The sequence below is a fragment of the Podarcis liolepis genome (assembly GCF_965112155.1).
Source record: "Podarcis liolepis genome assembly, chromosome: 5".
NCBI lineage: Eukaryota > Metazoa > Chordata > Lepidosauria > Squamata > Lacertidae > Podarcis > Podarcis liolepis.
In genome coordinates this window covers 69,347,148-69,370,058 of record NC_139556.1, presented here as the reverse complement: position 1 = coordinate 69,370,058, position 22,911 = coordinate 69,347,148, and the positions used below count along the sequence as shown (strand labels likewise).

The following is a 22,911-nucleotide window of genomic DNA, read 5'->3' as shown; positions in this document are numbered from 1 at the left end:
ATCAGCTGATAAGCGGCTTAGCGGCTTAGAAAAAGGGGGGGGGGGAGGAAAAAAAACCGGCAGGAACTCGCAAGACATTTTCGTCTGCGAAGCAAGCCCATAGGAGATTCGTTTTGCGAAGCACCTCTAAAACGGCAAACTATCGTCTAGTGAGTTTTCCGTCTTGCGAGGCATTCGTCTTGCGGGGCACCACTGTATTTGGATACTATACGATTGTTGATGCAGCCTAGAATAGCATTAGCTTTTTTTGCTGCTGCATGACATTGTTGTCTCAGGTTAAACTTGTGGTCTCCAGTCCACAGGGACCTCACCTGTTCTCCAATAATTCTCAAAGATTATAGGCAAAGGCTCTGAGATTACAGCTCCTTTAGTACCCTTGGGTCCATCTCATCAGGTTCCGGAGATTTTAATTCATTTAATGTACTACCCCTTTCCCTATCTTGGGCTTCAGCAAGTCTCTGGATTTGTGACTGAAGATGGCCCATCTATCACATTAAATATTCATATTGATATTGAATTTATTTTTATTACTTCCTTTGTTATATTGTATTCAATTTTATTGCATTACGTTTTGAATTCTATGGAATTCAAATCGGAATACTATATATAAGGAATAAAAGTAGCAGTAAAAATACAATGTAACTAGGACAGCACATTAAAATAGCTATAAAAGGAAGAAAAATCTTTAAGCGGTCTCCCAAGATCCTCAATAATGTACAAAGCGGTCCATGGTGGGTGGGGGAAGTTTGGGAATGACTGCAATGCATAATTAACGACAGTTTTCCTGTGCATTGTTTTGACATTTCCTTTAAATTGACTGGTATGAAAATAATGACATCATTAATTACCTAAAATTTGTAACATAGATAAAGAATTGGGTACAGTACATTAAATAGTGGAAAGCAAGATGTATTGCGTAGTGGTAGGAATGGAAATGACATCCCTAATACTATCAAATAAAGCACTTTATTGATTCTACACATAGAATCATAGAATTCTAGAGCTAGAAGGGTCCCTGAGGATCATCTAGTCTAAGCCCCTGAAATGCAGGGATATGCAGCTGTCCCATACAACCTGCAACCTTGGCATTATCAGCACCACACTCTAACCAACTGAGCTATCCAAATGCAGCCCTTCACACCTCTCTCTCTGGTCCTCTGCCAGGCTGCCCCCTCTCCTCAGCCACACCTCCTACTGTCCCTGCCTCACATCCTCCTTGAGTCAGGTAGGTAGCCGTGTTGGTCTGATGCAGTTGAAATAAATAAAGAAATAAAAAATTGTCCAGTAGCGCCTTAGAGACCAACTAAGTTTGTTCTGGGTATAAGCACTGTGGTCTAAACCACAGAGCCTAGGACTTGCTGATTGGAAGGTTGGCGGTTTGAATCCCCGCCACGGGGTGAGTGCCCGTTGCTCGGTCCCTGCTCCTGCCAACCTAGCAGTTCAAAAGCATGTCAAGTGCAAGTAGATGAATAGGTACTGCTCTGGCAGGAAGGTAAATGGCATTTCCGTGCGCTGCTCTGGTTCGCCAGAAGTGGCTCAGTCATGCTGGCCACATGACCCGGAAGCTGTATGCCGGCTCCCTCGGCCCATGAAGCGAGATGAGCGCCGCAACCCCAGAGTCAGCCACGACTGGACCTAACGGTCAGGGGTACCTTTACCTACTGGACAATTTTTTATTTTATTTTTATTTATTCCTCCTCGAGTGTTTTTGCCTCCCTGGAATTTGTCTTTGAACTCTGATCCTAACTTTTGATAGTCTGGATGGAGGCTAGAGATGGCTGTGTGTGTGCAGAAACTAGCTATACAAAGGTAAAATTGACATTCATTCCTCCACCTGTTTTTGCCTCTGGACACACCCACCCCTGCAATGTGGCCCTTGGAATGAGAACGTGGTCCTGAAGCTTAAAAATGTTCCTCATACGGGATATAATAATAATAATAATAATAATAATAATAATAATTAATAATAATAATTTTATTTATACCCCGCCCTCCCCGGCCAGAGCCGGGCTCAGGGCAGCTAACACCAGTAAAATTACAATAGAAACATAATAGGGGAAGAAGAAGAAAAAAACAACCCAATTTAAAATACAGGTTAAAATGCAATTTAAAATGCAGCCTCGTTTTAAAAGTAGCCCATAGATCAAAACTGTAAGGGGAGGGAAGATATAAGGGAAGACATAAAGTCCAAACCAAAGGCCAGGTGGAACAGCTCTGTCTAACTATTCTTGGAGCTTTTCCAATAATTTATGGCATAGATTAGAAGTGGCACATGAAGGGGCCACGGCAGAGGCACTCGGATGAGGTGGAAGGAAGGTTGGGGGAACTTTGGTGATTGCAGCAGTTTGCAGGTGTGGGCGCTCCTGCTGGCAAAATGGGGCAACTGCAGTAAAGTGCCTGCTTCTTTCTCTACTATATATGTTATCATTTACAGTGCAATCTCTAAAACATGTTTCCTTGTATTTAGTCCCATGGAGTACGATGGGACTTACTCCCAGGTAAATGCGTATAGGTTTGCAGCCCTAATGCAGGATTTATCACCTGGTCCACACCAACTGAAAAATCCTGATGGGTTTGCTGATGTCTTTTAATGTACATTTAAAAATACTCACTAAATAAGTGCAGGACAGACTTTAGGCTTGTGAGTTTGGGATCAACCTTGTGATTTACTAGGTTTTACTAGGGACATATTGGACCAAAACAATAAAATAAAAAAAATGTAACCCAAGGCATGGAGAGCAGAATGCATAACCCCTCCCTGCCCACCTGCTGAGTCATCATTTCGGGCACCCCACGTGGGCCTGTGATGGATGCACAGCTTGGCTGACATAGGGGGCAATCACTTGGCTGATTTTCTATTTTCATTTTCCCGATCTGCCTAACAAGGAACCTGTGTGTTTCACTGAAGGCTGGGGGCAGAGCCAGGGAACTACAGTGGTGCCTCGCAAGACGAAAAGAATCCGTTCTGTGATTCTCTTCGTCTAGCGGTTTTTTCGTCTTGCGAAGCAAGCCCATTGACGGATTAGCGGATTAGCGCTATTAGCGGCTTTTAGTGGCTTTTAGCGGCTTTTAGCGGCTTATCTGCTGATCGGATCAGCTGATAAGCGGCTTAGCGGCTTAGAAAAAGGGGGGGGAGGGGAAAAAACCAGCAGGATCTCGCAAGACATTGTCGTCTTGCGAAGCAAGCCCATAGGAAATTCGTTTTGTGAAGCACCTCCAAAACGGAAAACTCTTTCATCTAGCGAGTTTTCCGTCTTGCGAGGCATTCGTCTTGCGGGGCACCACTGTACTGAGATTAACATTGTCAAAAATGGGGATTCGGCCATGGTGTGTTTCTTTGTCCCAGCAACAGGCCAAACCCTCCAAGTGTCCCTATTTCCCAGGGACAGTCCTGGATTTACAGAAGGCATCCTAGTTTCTGATTTGATTCTGGAATGTCCCAGTTTCCCTTAGGACGTCCCTGTTTTCATTGGAGAAATGTTGGAGGGTATGGCATGCAGAACTCTTAGTAGAGCCTGTTTCAGTTGAGGCCGCATTAAATTCAATGCATCTTCTGAGTAGATATGATGACCTTTGTGACCTAAGTGTGTAATCTCCCTCTACAGTCCTTCTGAAGACTGTGGGAAAAGATATGTTTTGTGATTACAACATTGCGTCATTGAACTCCTGATTTACATAACACCCCATGCAATGAGTACTGGAGAACTCAAAGCCTACTTTTTAGATCAGGCACAGGCAAACTCGGCCCTCCAGATGTTTTGGGACTACAATTCCCATCATCTCTGACCCCTGGTCCTGTTAGCTAGGGATCATGGGAGTTGTAGTCCGAAAACATCTGGAGGGCCGAGTTTGCCTATGCCTGTTTTAGATGGTCCTGATAAAGGTATTGTTCAACTATGATGAATTTGGGCACTTTGCTTTTAGTACTTTGATGCAGGAATCTTTAGGTGGCATCCAGATGTTTTGTCTCTGCATGTGCAGTGCCAATGTTGGTGTGCTGGGGAGTAGCTGCACATGCTTTCTCCCTTCCCATAGTATACTGTATTTTTTTCTTGTGTGGTTAAAGGTTGTAAGAACATGAAATTATTATAGTGGCTCTATAAAACAATTTACATAAATTTAATAAAATGACTTCAGTTACAGACTGAATGAAATCATTAAACATTTCATTACGCAGGTAATATCCATGAAGGCTGCAATCTTGTGGAGTCAGGTACCTGTTAGGATGCCCCACTGAGCTCAATGGGAATTACGTTTCACTAGACATTTAAAGGATTGGGTGGTAAAATAGTTTAAGCAGCGCCGACAAACCAATTCCATTTTCTAATGGGAAATTAATATGAGTTATTGGTAATAGAAGGGTATGTTTCTTCACAAGCATTAAATGCTTATGTAAAAGTTGCCACTTTGCAGTAACCGAGCTCTTAGCCAAAAATAAGAAGAAAAGAAGATTCTTAGATACTGATCAGTTGGCTTTTCCTGGTAAAAAGTGAGTCAGATATCTATTATGAATGTCCTCCATGATAGGACAATAAAATGACTCAACTTCTCAACTCCCACGAATGGACTAAAATAGATATTATCCAACTTGTGGCTGAATAGAAGCTTTCTTCCCCCTGCCCTCTACAGTAGCTGTCAGTAATAGCTGGAGCCTGGCCAATGTGAATATTCTTTGATTTGATGAATGAAGCCAAAGAAGAATCACACAACTGTGTAAAAAGCTTCATCTTAGCATGCCAGTCGCGGGACTGGATGTAAGTAAGGAGGCAAGCAGATCAAAATGTGTAGGGCAATGCCCAATATGATCTATAAGAAGGGGTGGCCAACTCTCAAGAGACTGCAATCTTCTCACAGTGTTAAAAACTGGCAGTGAGCTACCACCTTTTGGGGGGTTCAGGTCAAAGTTGTTGAGATTTTCTTAGGGAGGAGGAAAGCCCCATTTCTGGGGGGTGCAGGGCAAAAATGTTGAACTTTTTTTAGGGGAGCCAAAGCTGTTGGGCTTCTTTGGGTATTGTTTTTAACACTTGATTGGAAGCCGCCCAGAGTGGCTGGGGAAATTATCGTGGGAGCATGGTAATGATTATCTACAGTGTAGATTTTACAGGATCAAGGACGTCCCCAATCAAATGCATGTTTACTCAGAAGCAACTTCTGTTGTATTCAGCGGGACTTACTTTCGTGTAAGTGCACACACAATTGCACTGCAGATCATATAGAGAACATTTTTTATTCAGTAGAACAAATAGTTGTGGCTATAATATAGCTGTTCTATCAGATTTATAATGCCATAGACTCTCACATGTCTTTATGCAATATTTCCAAGAGTTCCATGCATCCCTTCTCTAGCTGAAATCATGGCTGCAGAAACAAATCTCAGTTTATTGAGGTGGTGTTTGCTGGGGCTTTTGTTTTGTTTTGGTCTTATGCCTTTTGCTCACCACAATTTCCTTTAGAAAACAACAACAACATACCCCTCTGTCGCTTCTATCAGGATGCATCATAGATATAGGGAGACCAAAGGCTGCTTCTTCTTTTAAAGCAATGATGGCTTCAGACAAATCTGAAATCAGACCAATGGAGGCAGCTCATTGGTGGTGCCTGTAACCCCTGTTTTCTTCATTTGTACGTGTTGCAATCAAACTGCAGGCAAGGCATGGGGTTTTGCAGGCACCAAGGTTCAGCTGATTGGTAGTGCTTGCAAATTATTGTTATCAGTGGCGTAGCGTGGGGGGTGCAGGGGGGGGCGGCCGCACCGGGTGCAACATCTGTGGGGGGGCGCGCTTGCACTCGCAGCTCTCTGCCCCTACCTGGTTCACTCACTTTCTCTCACTGCAGTGCTGGCTGTGCGAATCCGATCCGAGCCGCTGGGTCGCCGCCCACTGTGGAGGGGGTGGGTGCCAGGCGTGCAGTGCGGAGAGAGAGCGAGGGACTATCTGGGGGAGGGACAGTGCAGCGGCCGCCCAGCGCAGCGCTGAGCACGGGAGCGAACCACACCAGACCAGACCAGGCAGCAGCAAGAAGAAGCTGGCAGCGGCGGCAGGTTAGGGGTTAGGGGGCGCAAATTACTTGCCTTGCCCCGGGTTAGGGGGCGCAAATTACTTGCCTTGCCCCGGGTGCTGACAACCCACGCTACGCCGCTGATTGTTATCATTATTATTTATTAAATTTATATACCACCCTTCATCTGAGGATCACAGGGGGGCTGCAGTATAAAAGCACACAACAACAAACAAAACAATAACCCCTCTTTTGGCTGGTAGTCATAACTTTACCTGTCCATACCCAACATGGCTTGGAGAAAATGGACTTGCGAGCCAAATTAGTACCCTGGTAGTAGTGATATTATGAAACTTAAGTTTTCCAAAATCAACATAGCATTGTGACCTGGCATTTAGGGCAGTTTTGTAGCTTGCACCAAAATGCCTCCCATCCTTAGATATTAATGTGTATTTCTTCATTTCACCATCTGGTAAGGCAGCCCACTGTGTCTTCCCTCTGCCCAACACCTCCTGCTACCTTAATTCTGGAACCACGGCATGGCAACTCTAATTGGACTGGTTTGGGCTAACTAGCCTATTTTTGGGGTTGCAGACTTCTAGTCCTATGTTGCACTGCTTTTCATCCTGTTTACATACCTAATTACTGTGGATTAAAGGCAGAGTGGAAGATTGTCTCAATTAGCCATATTTCTCAAGCGAATGACAACATTAATGAATCTTCATCACATCATTAGATTCTTCATCACAGAAGGAGCTTAATATCAGCAAGCCACTCATTTGTGTCACTGTGTCTTTCTTCATCTGTTTGAAAGAAAATTGGAGACAGACATTCAAAACTGAATAGGGGGAAAATGGGAGCAACTATTTCCTACTGTGGCCAATAAGTATAGTTTAATTTCTGTACAAAGGATTATTCTGAATACACGATAAAGACTTGTGTACGTCTGCATGATGGGTATCATCCCCTCTCTGCTCAAAGGGATTTACTTTAAAGTAGATACAGTGGTACCTCGGGTTACATACACTTCAGGTTACATACGCTTCGGGTTACAGACTCCGCTAACCCAGAAATAGTACCACGGGTTAAGAACTTTGCTTCAGGATGAGAACAGAAATCGTGCAGCAGCGGCATGGCAGCCATGGGAGGCCCCATTAGCTAAAGTGGTACCTCAAGTTAAGAACAGTTTCAGGTTAAGAACGGACCTCCGGAATGAATTAAGTATGTAACCAGAAGTACCACTGTATGCATAAGGTTGCATTGTACATTAGTAACATCAGATTTTAACAAAATGCTTAGAGGTCAACCTGCCTTTTGAAGCAGAGTTTCTTGCTAGGATGAGTTTAATCATTCAACCACAGCAAAGGTAATCAGCAGGGGTTTACTCCTATGCTATGAGATTTATTGATTTTTAAAAACATTGTACAGTGTACTGGTTGATTGTAAAAAAAAAAAAGAGTCAAACCTCTAAGTGGTCTATGGAAAAGAAAAATAAAACACTAGCATTATCAACAAAAGACTCAAAAACAGGTATTTAAAAAGATAATTAAAATGAAAAATGGGCTTAAAAGACATGTGTTTTTATCTCAACTTCTCCATGACTGGATAGGCCTGCCTAAAGAATAATGTTTTGAGCAGGTGTCAAAAAGTGAGGCTGTCTGATGTCACTAGGCAGGGAGCTACAACGTTGAGGAGCTGCCACACTAAAAGATTGGCTTCTTGCAAGTGTGGAATGAGTACTAGGTGGCATCTGCCAGTCTGACAGATCAAAGCAGTTGAGTTGTCATGTATGGGTAAGGTGAGCCCGCAAGTAATATTAGACATGGATGAAAAGTTCAATTTTTTAATACAATTTAGATTCCTTGAACAGTTTAGGAAAACAACATGGAATTCAGCGTAACTACAAATTGTTGTGTGCTATTGATTTCCAGAGTGTAACAGGCTGCGACAGGCCTTGAAATAATGACACTTGTTATAGAAGATTGCCAGCATTTCAGTGAAATCAGATCGAGGATAAGAATTCTCATGGTGGGCATTCCTTTGTCACCATCTTTGACAAACTTGGTGCCTTTAAGATGTTTTCAACTGCGATGCCCATCTTCCCTGGGATGGGGCTGATGGAAGTTGGAGTCCATCCACATTTGTAGGACTCCCAGGTTGAGGAAAGCTGATCTGTTGGACTTGCACCTGTGCAGGTGTTCAAAGAGTGCGCTCCCAATTCTGTCATCAGAAGAAATTGGGCAAGGGCATTTTCATTGAAATTGGGCAGTGTTTCATGCAAGACAAGGGGTGAAGCCACAGATGCTTCCCCCAAGACCCTGGAGGACATTGAACACAGTTTGTGCCAGCGGGTAAGGAGAAGAGAGAGGGGAGAGGCTAACAAACCCATCTGCATGTCTCTTCCCAGCAGCTTCCTACTGACCTTGCAACCCATGAATTTCCTCAGAACTGAGAAGGGCAGAGAAACACCCAATGTGGTTTACTGACATCCCCTTTCTCTCATGTGTTTTTTTCTTATTTTGCTTTGTTGCTGAGGTGGGCGTTTCTCACTGTGGGTGCTTGTGGGCAATGATTCATGCCACTCAGGGCGAGAGCCTAATAGATTGGAGGAAAGTAAGTTACCCAGGGTGTTCAGCTACTCAGAAACCACAGAGTGAGAGGCTGTTGGCTCAGAAGCAGGTTCCCTTTGGGTGCGAGACAGGGGGAGAGAGTAGGTCACCATAAAGGAAAAACAGGCTGGGAACTGTGGCTAATCTGGTTGCTTAATCTGTTTGAATGTTTTGTGTTTGTTTTTACGTAGACATTTGGTTGAATTGGAAATTTTAATTTTTGTTGTTGTGGTTTGGCTGGTTTACCTTCTGACAGAATTGTTAATTTGTTAGAATTGTTAGTTCTTAATGTTTTATATATTACTATATATAAATATAACTCTTTTCTATCTAATGGTCTATCTAGTTAGTTTATCTAGTTAGTTTATTTTTTGAGTGCCGGTCATTGACCATAATAAAGAGATTGACTAAAGAGATTTTAAAAATCAAAACTCCTTAGTCGATCAATTGATCTCTTTATTATGGTCAATGACTGGTATTCAAAAAAGAATGATTAAAGAAATAGATAAAATATTAAGAAAGAAGGCAAAATAAGAGAACCATGACAATAAAATTCCTAGTAAGTATATTGTACTGTAGACTGCCAGGCATAGAGAATAAAATCATAACTTTGCTAAAAATGAGTTTTACACGCAGCAGCTCCATATAGAGCTACCCTGCCAGAGGTGGACACGTTCTGATCTGAAAGATGTAAAGCATAAAATGAATCTGATCATCTGGGGGGTTTCCATAAAAAGGGTTCAATATCTTATGTGTATCATGATAAAAGGAGCAATACATTAGAACATGAGTTTAGTACCAAGGCCAGTGCTTCTTTTCTGGGGTACACAGGGGTACACATACCCCTAAACATTTTGTGAATCTAAGTTTGGCCTCATTGAGGGGCAGTATTTCAATATGAGTAGGAAAATGAGAGTACCCCTAAACATTTTTTTTTTTTAGATCAAAAGCACTGACCAAGGCACTTGAAGGACCACCTTTGTCGTCCTACCCGCCCACTGAGCTCTTCAGTGGAAGGCTTTTTAAATCTGCCCCCAGCATCTGAGATGGCTACAAGAGTGAGACAGAGACAGAGAGAGGTTATTCTTGGGGGTGACACCCCATTGTGGAGTGCTCTCCTCTGAGAGGTTTGCCCGATGCCTTTCTGCTTCCCCAAACCCTTTAGAGAGCCAGTGTGGTGTAGTGGTTAAGAGCGGTAGTCTCGTAAACTGGGGAACCGGGTTCGTGTCCCTGCTCCTCCACATGCAGCTGCTGGGTGACCTTGGGCTAGTCACACTTCTCTGAAGTCTCTCAGCCCCATTCACCTCACAGGGTGTTTGTTGTGGGGGAGGAAGGGAAAGGAGAATGTTAGCCGCTTTGAGACCCTTAAAATGGAGTGAAAGGCGGGGTATCAAATCCAAACTCTAGATGCTATTTTAACCTTGCTGGCTGTTTTGAGCTGCTTTTGTCCACTTTTAGCTCATGGTGCTGTGTTTGTATCCACCTTTTACTTGTTTTATGATTACTTGCAAACAGCACTAGGAATATGATGCCAAAGGTGGTATAAAAAGGCCTACAAAATGCCTACAATGTCTTTCCGCCATTTTATAAAGGCGATATCTCCTAAGCGACAAAAGAGTTAATCACATTTACCATAGTAGGAGCAGATGCTGCAGAAAAGGTGAATCCTTTTATTAAAAATGAAATGGAATGAAATATCTCCATCAGTAAAAGCAGCTCTCTGAGTGCAACTGTGATGTGAGTTCTCTACCTCCATTGAAACTGTTCAGAACCTTCTTGTTGAGTGCATCAGAGTGTCTTTTTATAGCTCGCTTGTTTTTGCTCGAGATCCATCAATATCCTTTCATGGAATCTGAACAGACTGGTTCATCCTGGTAGCACATATTTATCAGCTATGCAGTGTTACAGTCAAAATGTCGTGACTGAAAGATAATGAGTGTCCCCAATGACATAGCTAGGTTTGCAGTGCCTCTGAAAGCTTTTATACTCAGGGTTGACTTGAAAGGGAATGCTGAAAAAAGGGGGAAAGGTTGCTGTCAGATTTTCTCCAAGCTTCACTCACTCCCATCGCTAACCTGACATCTCAGCACCAGGGTGTCTGTTGTGCCACAGTGTGTATGTTGACTCTGCTTTTTTTGGTAGAGCTTTCAGATGGATTCCAGCAGCTTTCAAGCAGAGGTTTTTTTTTTAAAGCAATGGAACTCTGTTGTTGTTTTTTTGCTAAAATTATTTATGGATAAAACCTGAGGACTGTCTGTGCATAACAAGATTTTGAAGAAAGGGTTTGGCAATGTCAGATACATGTTCGTTGAATCAAGCTTAGTGCAATTGTGATGTGGCAAATAAAGTGATATGCATGATCTGAAGATGGCTTATGATGACCCCCAATAACGCTTGCTCTGGCTAATACTTGATGAAACGGGTTGAACTTGATAACCCTTGGTGTCCACTCCTACTCTATACTTCTATGAAGTTGACTCTAAAAGCACCGAACACATCACAAAGAAATTAAACTTACAATTCTTGGAAATGTGTTCTTAGTCTAAAATACGGTGATTTTTGCAAGAGAAAGAAACATGCTCATTTGATGAGAAATGTTATACTGTCTACAGGGATGCTGACTGATCTTTTATCTGGTACACTGGCTCACCTTTGGAGACTTTCCTGATCATGCACAAAATGCTTTTTAACTCAAAAAATAAATAGAAATCAATTGCAGCAATCAAGTCAGTCTCTAGATGACTGTAGAGAAATGATACATAATTTGACATTTATCAAAATGCTGCAAATGGTAGTGATGCCTGTAATCAGTTGGCCATAGCTTGTTAAGAACTAAGCATTCTGGTCAGTTACCAAGGAAGTCCATGAAGCACTTTTTAAGAACATAAGAAGAGCCTATTGGATCAGGCCAGTGGCCCATCTAGTCCAGCATCCTATTCTCACAGTGGCCAACCAGATGCCTGTAGGAAGCCCTTAAGCAAGAGCGCTCTCCTGTGGTTTCCTGCAACTGGCATTCAGAAGCATTTATATCCCCAACCGTAGAGGCAGAGCTATCAATGGACTTCTCAGCCACTGCCAGCTGTGTCCTCCATGAAACCGATGGATCCCATAGACCACTTGGAAATTGCTGAGGGTCTTTGAAGATCACGTAATCATTTTCCTGCATCTTGTGGCAATTGTAATGTTCACTGCTAGGTGCTGTATGATTGTTAACTGCCTTTTTACAGACACACTGAAAACCACCTGAAGAAAGCTCATGGACCTACAGTTTGGGAACTTGTGCCACAAAGGCAGCAACAGTTTATGCTATCTGGCTTGATTAAGGAAGAGGCCAGGCTTTATTGCCAATCTTCACTGGGTTTTGTTATGAATATGAATGTTTGCATGAGACGTAAGCAAGATGAGGGTTGCTCTGTGCAACACAGTGGCAGGGTGAAATCTTCGTTCATGTTCTCATTGCCTTGACAGCATTGACTATAAATTGATCTCTGATGATGGTTGCCATGCAAGATAAGATCCAAAGAACTGGACCTTGCTGCAGGCTTATCCAGCCCGGTGTCTTCCATATGTTGTTGGACACCAGCTCTCATTGGTCATGACCATTGGCTGTGCTGAGTCCAACAAAATCCAGAGGACATCAATCTTTTGGAAGGCTTCCTTGCTGGGTCTATTCAACTTCAACAAGTCCAGATGCTAAGGGTGTACCAGTCATTTAGATCTGTGCCTGTTCGATTGGCTTTACTTCAATTTCATGTCAAACAATGTCAAGACATACATATACAGTCGTACCTCGGTTTTCAAACAACTTAGTTCTCGAACATTTCGACTCCCGAACGCTGCAGACCCGGAAGTGAGTGTTCCAGTTTGCGAACTATTTTTGGAAGCCGAACATCTGACAGGGCTTCCCTGGCTTCTGATTGGCTGCAGGAGCCACACTTTGGTTTTCGAATGTTTTGGAAGTCAAACGGACTTCTGGAATGGATTCCGTTAGACTTCCAAGGTACGACTGTATAATGTATAAATGTCCAGGAAACCCCCCCCCCCACACTTGAAGCTATTTGCCTGTAACCTGGCAGGCTGAATCCACTCTGGAGGGGCTATTATGTTCCATAATTGCACTCACTTCTGTCAAAATGTTACAGCCCTTATTAGCAATAGCAAATAGAGGGGGGGGGGAAATAATAGCCACCTTCCCAGAGGACTCTGTCTCAGATGGTCAGGCACAAAACTGCCGTTGGGTACCAGATGTTATGTACTGAAGTTCTCACCCTGGGCCAGCAGGGGGATACTGTAGATAGTTTTCACTCAGGTCCACATGCAAATAAGGGATTGAAAGTGATGTTCAGTGATTGGATAGTTACAGAAAGTGTTACAGTTGCGTTGTAGTGGAGCTCTATATAAGCAGGCTGGCTGAACCCTTCAGTTCAGTTCTGTTCTGGCCTGTGAATAAACAAGAGCTGTTTGAAGAATCACTGTGTCATCTGATATGTTCACCCACAACTTAACACTGGTGACAAGGATGGGATGGACATCAGAGCACAGCCAGATGCAGCCACCCTCTGAGCTCAGCTGAATCACTGAGCTGAAACACCGAGCGAAATCACTGAACAGAACCAATTCAGAGCTGACCGTTCTGGCTAGAGCACGGTGTTCCATCCATCGCCCTCCACGCCGGCATCGGAACCATGGCTTCATTGGTGTTTTCCAAAGTGCCAGATTGAGGTTTGAACATGGCTGGTGCACACCCCTGTTAAATATGTGCACACATTTAATGTACCTTACTCGGGGATGGGAGGGCAGGGGAATCTTCTAAAACAGCACACTCTTAAACTTTGTCTCCTATCTTTCAGTCCATATTAGTGTTAGGTGTAAAACTATACCAATGATTCAGGAGAGCAAGGCAGCAGCCTCATCATCCCAGGAATATTGCCGCTTTTTCTAGAGAAGGCTCCAGGGAAATGTCACCCGAAGGAGTTTTATCCTGCTACATTACTTTTCCCTGCGTCTCCGAACTAGGCATTTGGTAGGATTCGTTTTGTCTGAGAAACTAAGTACGTTTTAAGAGACAGTCCCCAGAGGCAGAGTTTTTCAACTTAGGCCAAGCGTGCTTCTTATTTGCAGTGCTTATATGAGCCCCTAGAGAGAATGAAGACATGCGCATCTGCTACTGTAAGTGGAATGTTATCGGGGGAAAGCAAAGCAGTCACAAAAAGTACCCTGTGAATAATATATTGCAGTAGAAAAATAGCAGAAGAGAAGAAAGCGATAAACACTGGAAAAATACAAGCAGTCTGCATTCAGCTTAAGTTCATGACTGCAATGGGGAACATGATGCAAAACTTAACAGACGACTCCTAATTAACCTTCGAGGTCCATTGGGGTATTTTTAGCATTAAAATATTTGTCCATGGGAAGTCTGGGCTGCTCCATGTAATGTTTAGTGCTTTTGGTAGACTCATTGTAATTCTTCCATTCATACAATAATTTTCATATCATTTACTGTTTTATCATTTCTATGACATTTACTGATTATTTTGTAAATGAATATTTGCATTCCCCCCTCCCATTTGTCAGTTATTTTAAAAACGAATTTCCATTTAACCTTCTTTTTGGCGTGGTTCTGCCTCTTTTGTCACTATCCAGATGTTTGCATGGTCAAATGAATTCAGAACCTGATTCTCAGTGCCCAGAAAGGTTTATTTTTCACCATTAAAAGAATGAAAGGTGGTTTGCTAATATTTTAATTAACAAACACAGCTAGAAAAAACATTGTTGTGCTAATTAAGAGATGGATAAATAAATGAGTGATAAAATGTTGCACACAACACTGTAAGCAACGTTGCAGTGGGCATTGGGTCATTACATTATTTCTGAATAAGTGGCATATAAACAAGGCATAAACAGGAGTGAGTTGCTTTCATCTGGTTTATTGCCAATAGGTGGCAGCAGATGACAGTCAAAGACCAGCCCCCTTAAGCTCTCTGTTAGTTTTTGCACAATCTTGGGGTGGCAAATTGTTTTCTTGGGAAGGGTGCTTCTTTCTAACCACAGCACGAAACAGAAATATAACCACTCTCCCCATTGTCCAAAGTCCCTTACAGTGTTTTAGACAGTCTGCTGAAAACTTTTTATGTTTCAGCTTGCCTTTCTAGCCACATGATTTAGATACATTTGTTTTCAAATCTTTTGTTGATTTTTATCTTGCTTTTAAATGATGGATTGGTTTGTGTATGTGTTTTTTTTAAAAAACCTGTATACTACTTGATTTCCTTTTTTTAAAATAAAAAAGTGGCTTATAAATTTCCTGAATAAACAAATAAATAAATATTTCTTTCCCCACCATAATCTGGGCCAGAGTGAGAGGCACATAAAGAAGCAAGATGGGGGATTTTTTCCCCTGTAGGTGTGAGCCCCCAGCAGATTCCCCATCATGCATTGCATATGGTCCCCGCCCTCCCCCCATTCTCTTCCAAGCACTTGGTTGGTTCCTCACCTCCCCAGCTCTTCCACCTGCCATTTGGACCAGAATTATGGAAGCCAAGCAGAGGCTCCCTCAAGGCCTTGTCAGATGTTGGATGAGTACAGAGGGTAAAAGACTCTCTGCTTCTAAAGCTGCAGAAAAGCAGTTGGAGATGGATTGCATTTTCCTTCTTGAAAAAGGCATTAGGTTCCCCATAAATCTCAAACACATTCTTCCGTAGATCACTTTCTTCCTGAGGTTCAAGGAAATTCTGGGTCGAAGAGTAATGCTCTTAAGGGAATGATTTCTCTTGTGCACTTTTCAATGCACTCCCCCCCCCTTATTTCCCCCCAAGTATTATACAAAAAGTGTCCTTTTGTCTTCTTGCTGCATTTTAGCTTTCTCCTTCAAAGTATATGGTTATTAAAGGGAGAAAACTAGCAGAGGGCTTCTGAAAGGGTCACCGTTACAGTGATCCAAATGACTGTTAATGTTTCCTCTTTATCAGGGTATTATCAGGAGTTAAGCTTCCTATAAGAGCACAAAGGAGGATGGGAAAGCCATGACTTTCCAGATGTTGGTGGACTCCAAGTCCCATAAGCCGTTAGCCATAGCGGCCACTTGCCAGGAATGATGGGAGCTGTATGCCAGCAACATCTAGTGGTCTCTAGTCCTTGAGTCTGAATAAATCACTCTACCTGCCTTTCCTCCTTTCTTCCTAAGTTTCTGACAAACTTGCGTCTTTCTCTATTGAAGTTGCATATTCTTCTTTGAAACCTTTTTTATTTTTAAAAAAGTGATACAGAGAAAAAAGGAGGGAAGTGAGGGGAGAAAGAACAAAGGTATGTATAACACACACACACACACAGACACACACACACACACACACACACACACTGCAATATAATCCCATAATTCCGATATAAATTGATATAGTGTTATTATCCTAATATATATGTACATATTATTACCCTGCTACATTAAAGGGTATCATATTGTTATTCTTCCAGTTCATCGGTATCAGTCTCTTGGCCACCATTCGGGCACATAGAATCCATTTTCATTGTCCTGTTGTTAATTTCTATACAATAGGTATACAGTTCAAAATAATATTCTGTGCTGAAAGATTTAACTTTTTTCCTGCACAGTCATAGTTATACAGTCCAGTACTTTCTTCCAAAACTTATAGAACACTGTACAAACCTATGTTTCAGGAAAGCATTGTCCTTACGACATCTCCAAAGCTAGCTAGTCCTTTTTTTAATACATCCGTATCAGTCTCTACAGCCACAGCAGGTGCCGTAAGTCTCCAATGGTTTGACTTCATCGCCAAAGGTGCATTCTTCCATTATTTCCCAAGACAGGCAGATGCCAACCATGAGTCGATGATCGTAGCTGCTTTCTTTTAGAAATCCTACTTCATGTTTCTCTTTCTGAAGGCTTATCCTTGTAATCTAATCTTCTGTGAATGTTTGCATTTATTTTCTAGGGAGTTTGTTTTCAGTTGCAGTTACAAAGCCTATTTGCCAAACAGGGATTCAAATGTTGGGCTGCGATAGCGACTGACCAAACATAACTGCAGCAATCCTGGACAGTAGCTGGAAGAGTTGAGTGACAGCTGTGACAAGAGGACATACGTGATTAACATAAACAATGCTTCTAGATTCAGGTAGGTAGCTGTGTTGGTCTGATGCAGTCGAAATAAATAAATAAAAATTGTCCAGTAGCACCTTAGAGACCAACTAAGTTCTGGGTTATATGCTTTTGTGTGCATGCACACAGAAGTCACCAGACCCTTATATATAGTGGGAGGGTGGGGTGGGGCTTTTCTCAGAAGGGTAGTGGGAGATGGGTGATTGACTCAATGGGTATGGTAAAACTGGAGTCATAAACAATGCTGCCATTAAAGTAAATGGGCTCGCCCCAGTTACATATACGCGTACAAAATGAAAATATAATTGGTCCATTTTTCAAGCTTTTGATCCTAACACCTGTTTAAGTCATCACCTCTCTCTGAAAAGACAGTGATGATGCAAATGGAGTCAGTGGAACTGGGAAGCTAAAAGCATTCAAGATTAAAACCAACCAACAAGCTAGGTACCAGGAAACATCTACTAAGAATTCCCATCCCTAGACTAATTTATTGGAATGGTATGGCCTTTACACTAACCACAAGAATTCTCAATGAATTTTAGTTTCTCCAAGTGTTACCATTTAATGCTTTATGTCATTAGGTGACACAAAACTTCTTTATAATCCTACATTTAAGTCCCTGTAGGTGGAACTAGGTTCTCTCCTACTATCTATCTATCTATCTATCTATCTATCTATCTATCTATCTATCATCTATCTATCTATCTATCTTCTAGACAGCATACCCCCCCCCTTTATTAGACTGATAGACTATTCTAACAATCTAACAACTGAGCTATTACCTTGAAAGTTTGGCAAAAGGCCAATCACTGTGGGGCATCTAAAATGTTCCTGAAAGCAGTACTTTCACTCCTGTATTGTGAAAATTATAGTACACTAACAGTAATTAATATTGTCATTTGGAAAACAAAAACAACAGGCTAAGACAGATATTTTGTTTCATACTGGCTGAGAAAATTACACCTATTAACAGAACAATTCAGGAAGCAATCTCCACATAATTTTAGTCTTGGTACAATTATGTCAATACATCCCTAGCAGACAGCTTGGAGTGTCAGACAGTAAACAATAGTTCCGTCATATTTCATTATTGTTTCTATACAAGGAAGATGGCATTTTCTATCTTCAGATTATGGACTAATTTTCAGACAAGTGGTTCTTGGAAGCTTTACCACAGTTTATGTTTATCTCATTTAAAACACTCAAGGGATTGAGATGGCTTGAAGCAAGTTTGTCAAAGGTGGCAAAACATTTGTTGCTTTAATATCGTTGAAGGATTGTTTAGTTATTGCTGAAATCTGAGCACAAACATCTTAAATAATGGGTGGTAACAGATGTTCGTTAAACTCAGGTTGGACCCACTGAAATAAAGAGATTTGGATTTGGATAATTTACTTAGTTTGCCCTAATCTATATACACGTGCATATGAATAAAAACAAGTGTGTTTCTCGGTGCAAATTGCACATGGTATAAAAATGTCATTTGAACTCCAGGTACCTGTTTATTTTGCAAGAAGTTGGGCTTTATTGGGATCAGGATCAAACTGCAGCAGGGTGTGGAAGAAGAGACCTGGGCTCCAATTTTCCCCTTATGCTGCACTCACAATTTAAGCGCTATGCTCTAAACCACTGAGCCTCTTGGACTTGCCACTTGGAAGGTTGGTGGTTCGATCCCCGCAATGGGGTGAGCTCCCATTGCTCTGTCCCAGCTCCTGCCAACCTAGCAGTTCAAAAGCACACCAGTGCAAGTAGATAAATAGATGCTGCTGTGGTGGGAAGGTAAACGGCATTTCCGTGCACTCTGGTTTCTATCACAGTGTTCTGTTGCTCCAGAAGCGGTTTAGTCATGCTGGCCACATGACCTGGAAAGCTGTCTGTGGGCAAACGCCAGCTCCCTTGGCCTGGAATCAGATGTGCACCACACCCTATAGTCACCGTTGACTGGGCTTAACCATCCAGGGGCCCTTTACCTTTACCTTACTACTATAATCTATGGAAATGAAAATGGAGTTACACCAGTATTTTTTTCCTTCTGTGGCCAATACAGTGGTACCTCTGGTTACATACGCTTCAGGTTACATACGCTTCAGGTTACAGACTCCGCTAACCCAGAAATAGTACATCGGGTTAAGAACTTGGCTTCAGGATGAGAACAGAAATCGTGCTCCAGCGGCACAGCAGCAGTAGGAGGCTCCATTAGCTAAAGTGGTGCTTCAAGTTAAGAACAGTTTCAGGTTAAGAATGGACCTCCGGAATGAATTAAGTACTTAACCCGAGGTAACACTGTAATAGCTTTCTGGGAATTTGGAATGGAGTCAGAGTGTGCAAGCAAAGAGTTAGACCCCTCTACATGCCATGCTTCCAATCCAAATAGGCCCACCCTGTTAATAAATTAACATAATGTTGGATGTTGCAGAATTCCCACATCACATGTGGTTTGACCCCTCGGTTTTAGTGAAAGAATCAATGGAAGAAACTGGCGTCATCACTGTCCTAAGAGATGCAGTTATATAACGCTAATAGGCTTTCTGATTATGGTATAATGAATTGAAAAAAATGTTTAAAATAACTTTTGTAAAAGCAAACAAACAAACAAACAAACAAACAAACAAACAAACAAACTCAGTAGCCTTTTATTAGGAATTGTACGTACCGACATTCCAAAGGAACAGAAAAGACTTTTCATGTATGTGACAACAGCAATGCGGATGCTACTACCCCAGAGATGGAAAGAAGACAAAGTCCCTACCAGAGAGGAATGGCAAACCAAGCTCTTCGACTATGCTGAAATGACAAAACTTAGCAGAATTTTAATAACACTTGTAATATAGAGAATATTATGGATAATATGGAAAGATATAAAATATGGACTATGAAATAATATGCAGTTGATAAGGTAGACAATAGGATCCATGGAGGGGAAGGTGGGAAGTCCTGAGATTTGGAGAAATCTCTAAATAGGGTTATGTAATTTGAATTGTTATACAGTGGTACCTCGGGTTATATACGCTTCAGGTTACAGACTCCGCTAACCCAGAAATATTACCTCGGGTTAAGAACTTTGCTTCAGGATGAGAACAGAAATCGTGCTCCGGTGGCGCAGCAGCAGCAGGAGGCCCCATTAGCTAAAGTGGTGCTTCAGGTTAAGAACAGTTTCAGGTTAAGTACGGACCTCCAGAATGAATTAAGTACTTAACCTGAGGTACCACTGTAATTCTATATTTGTAAAATCAAATAAAAAATTATTATATATGTAAAAAGGGAGGCTTGGGCAGTGGTGAGTTGGGGCGGCACCTTCCCATTTCATATCAGGTGATGAAACAGGATGGCACCATCCTTGCCCGTCCCTAAAAAATGCCATCTAAGAAGGGGAAAGGAATTTCTGCAGCAGGGCACTTTCCTTCCCCTCCCCTTCTTGAATGTACACTCTGTAAAATGGAAAACCCTGCAGTATGAGGAGACGAGTCTTATAGCACAGTCAACCCAAGTGGAGGTGATGATCTTCTTGTCATTGCCCCAGTCCCATCCTTGAAACTACAGTCTGTAAAGAGGAAAGAAGGAGACATTCTAAGCAGAACAGGAGGAGAGAACTGCTTTCTACTGAGCTCATTCACAGGGCCGTCTTAAGCATATGTGGCGCTGGGGTGCAAAGATCCACCCGGCGCCCCTAGGTTGCCCAGAATGTAAGTTACTCTTGTTCTCAGTAAACAAAAACATATTATCAACATATACAAGGAGAAAAGTTGTTTTCCTTCATTTGCAAGGAATCGTACAAAACAAAGTGGCACTAATAAAGAAAAGTTCCAGGGTGGCAACAGAAAGCAAACTGAAAATGCTTTTGCAGTTCATCGGAACTATCCAGCAATATCAAGTTATAGGAAAACTGGCGCTATTAACAGTAACCCTAGTTGGGGACTTCCGGGTTAGCGCCTCTGGCAATGGCGGATTTCCTCTGATCGGGAGGAATCCGCTCCGTGAAAATCAGGGTCTGGACCGCCACGGCAAGGCGGAGATCCACTAAAAACCACAGGCAGGAGAAGCCTGTGGACGTGGGATTTGGCTGGCACCTTTTGCGCCTCCCCTACTCACGGGGAAACCCGGTTTCGGGGATCTGGAGCGGCGTGGGGTGAGCGGCACGGTGCTTTGAATCGACTGCTTCTTTCACGGAGTGAAGCCGTATTGCTGTTGCCGGAGAGCGTTGACTTTTTCCTGTGGACAATTGGACTCTAAACAACTACCCGTGAGTAGAACGGAAAATTGGATCTCTAAACATCTTAATTTGGCACCGAAACGGGAAGGTTAATTGATTTGGCAACTTTCATGCACATGACGTCTGATGCTAATTCACCCCTGCCCAAAGAGTTAAATGAGATTCAGGTGAGGGTCATATAACTTGTCAATCCCAGCAGGTATATAACAGGAAGACCCGGCCTGCCCATTCAGAATATTTTTTTTATTGTTTTTCTCCTCTAAAAACTAGGTGTGTCTTTTGGAGCGAAAAATACGGTAATTTAGGCACTAAATGTTATAGATTGATAGATACTATTACTATACTAATATCCTTGATTAAGAAAAAGTTCCTTGTATTAAAGAGCTTCAGTGAAATGACATGATTTTTGAGAGAAAGTAGAAGAGGAGTCGTTATCACAGATAGAGATAGTAATTGCCATTTGGGCCAATTTGAGTATGGCAAGATCTTAAGCAGGATAAGTGCCATGCGCAGTCATAGCAAATGATTTCTCTAGAAAGATCTGGCATTCCTGAGCAATTGTTGGCTAGGATTCTGATCTCACACATACAGAGAGATGGAATTTTGCTAAAGGAAATTTGCTTTCAGATGTCAAGATCATTTGAGGAGAAGTTATACAGAACCTGGAAGAGATTATTTTTCCTGCTTACACAGCCAACAGCACTGCCACAGAATGCAGCTGTAGGACATCTAGAGAACTTTCCCAAATAGCCAAATGTTGCTTCTATGGATGCTTCAAAACTTTATGGTGATGCTGTCATCTGTTTCCAGGTAATGCATGCTTATTGTGCTACATGTCTATCTCACCTTTCCTTCACGTAGCTCAAAGCAGCATTTTGGGCTCCACACCTCCATTTTATCATCAGGACAATCCCGTGAGGCAGAATGAGTGAACCAAAGCCATGCAGTGAGCTTCATGGCCAACTGAGGCTTTTTGAACCCAGATCTCCCTCATCCTACTTACTACCCCGATGCCTTAAGCACCCTCATTTAGCATTGCCCACTCTCATCTTTGACTGAATCCCTTTAAAAATAACAGATAACTTACCTAGTACTGAATGGAACTCAGTTTTTGCAGTCTTCATGTTTTATTCTATTTTTTGTAATTTGGAGGGTAGGGGCTTCAGAAGGTACAAAAGTGTTTTCTTAGGAGAGAATAGGGAAGCTATCTGTGTTGCCTTGGCTATCGAACCACCTTTGATTTGGATTTCGCCACTTTTTTGGGGTGTGTGTGCTCCCCTGGGTGTGCAAAAACTTCTGGTTTGTTCATTGGGGCCCTTTTTGATACCAATGTGGTTTTCATGGGCCCATTGAAGTTGTTATTAGGATGATGCTGAAAAATATGACAAGGAGATAAAAGTAAACTTCATCTCTGGGGTGAATTCATGTTTTCAAAATGATGTTGTTCTTGCCCTTTAAAAGGACTTGAACTTAAATTGTTTTAATAGAGCACAACTGAGGGAACTCTCCGACTCAGGAGACTGCACCAAATGGAACATTGGCTGGTCTTTTCTGAAGTATATCCATTTATAGCATTCCCACTACAAGTTAGTTGTTTACATGAAAATACTTTCAAATAACCAGAGGTGTGAATATTTACTCCTGTCAAAGTGACTATGGCTGTTTCCAGGCAAAGCTACTGAACCTTTAAAGGAATTGCACTGAATTTTCTCTTTAGGAATAAGGATAAAGACAGCAACTGAAAGGGGTAAGTACCAGAAAAAGGAAACTGGGTTAATGGATGGACTGGTAAGATGGGAGTCAGAAGACCCTTTTAGAAAAATATCTTAGAAGGTTGTTAATTTTTGTGAATATGTCTACTGGCATAAGCAAAAGCGGCAAAAAGGGTGTTTGGGAGGAAGGGTAGGATATAAATCGAAACAATCATTTACATGCTTACATGCAATTTAAACGTGAAGCTTGATTTTTTAAAATAAAAAATC

At 42.1% G+C, this 22,911-nt stretch overlaps 1 long non-coding RNA gene across 3 annotated transcripts in view; it reads left to right on the top strand.

The window, feature by feature from the left end:
• LOC310708389 overlaps positions 1 to 21,984 on the top strand; it is a 72,780-nt gene extending 50,796 nt beyond the window's left edge. For 2 of the 3 annotated variants that reach the window (XR_014526986.1, XR_014526988.1), the window contains exons 2-3: positions 16,601 to 16,739; positions 21,557 to 21,984. This is a non-coding gene — a long non-coding RNA (uncharacterized lncRNA). Of the gene's footprint in view, positions 1 to 16,555; positions 16,740 to 21,556 lie in introns of all 3 variants that reach the window. The other variant, XR_014526987.1, reaches the window with a different exon arrangement.
• The last annotated feature ends 927 nt before the right edge of the window (positions 21,985 to 22,911 follow it).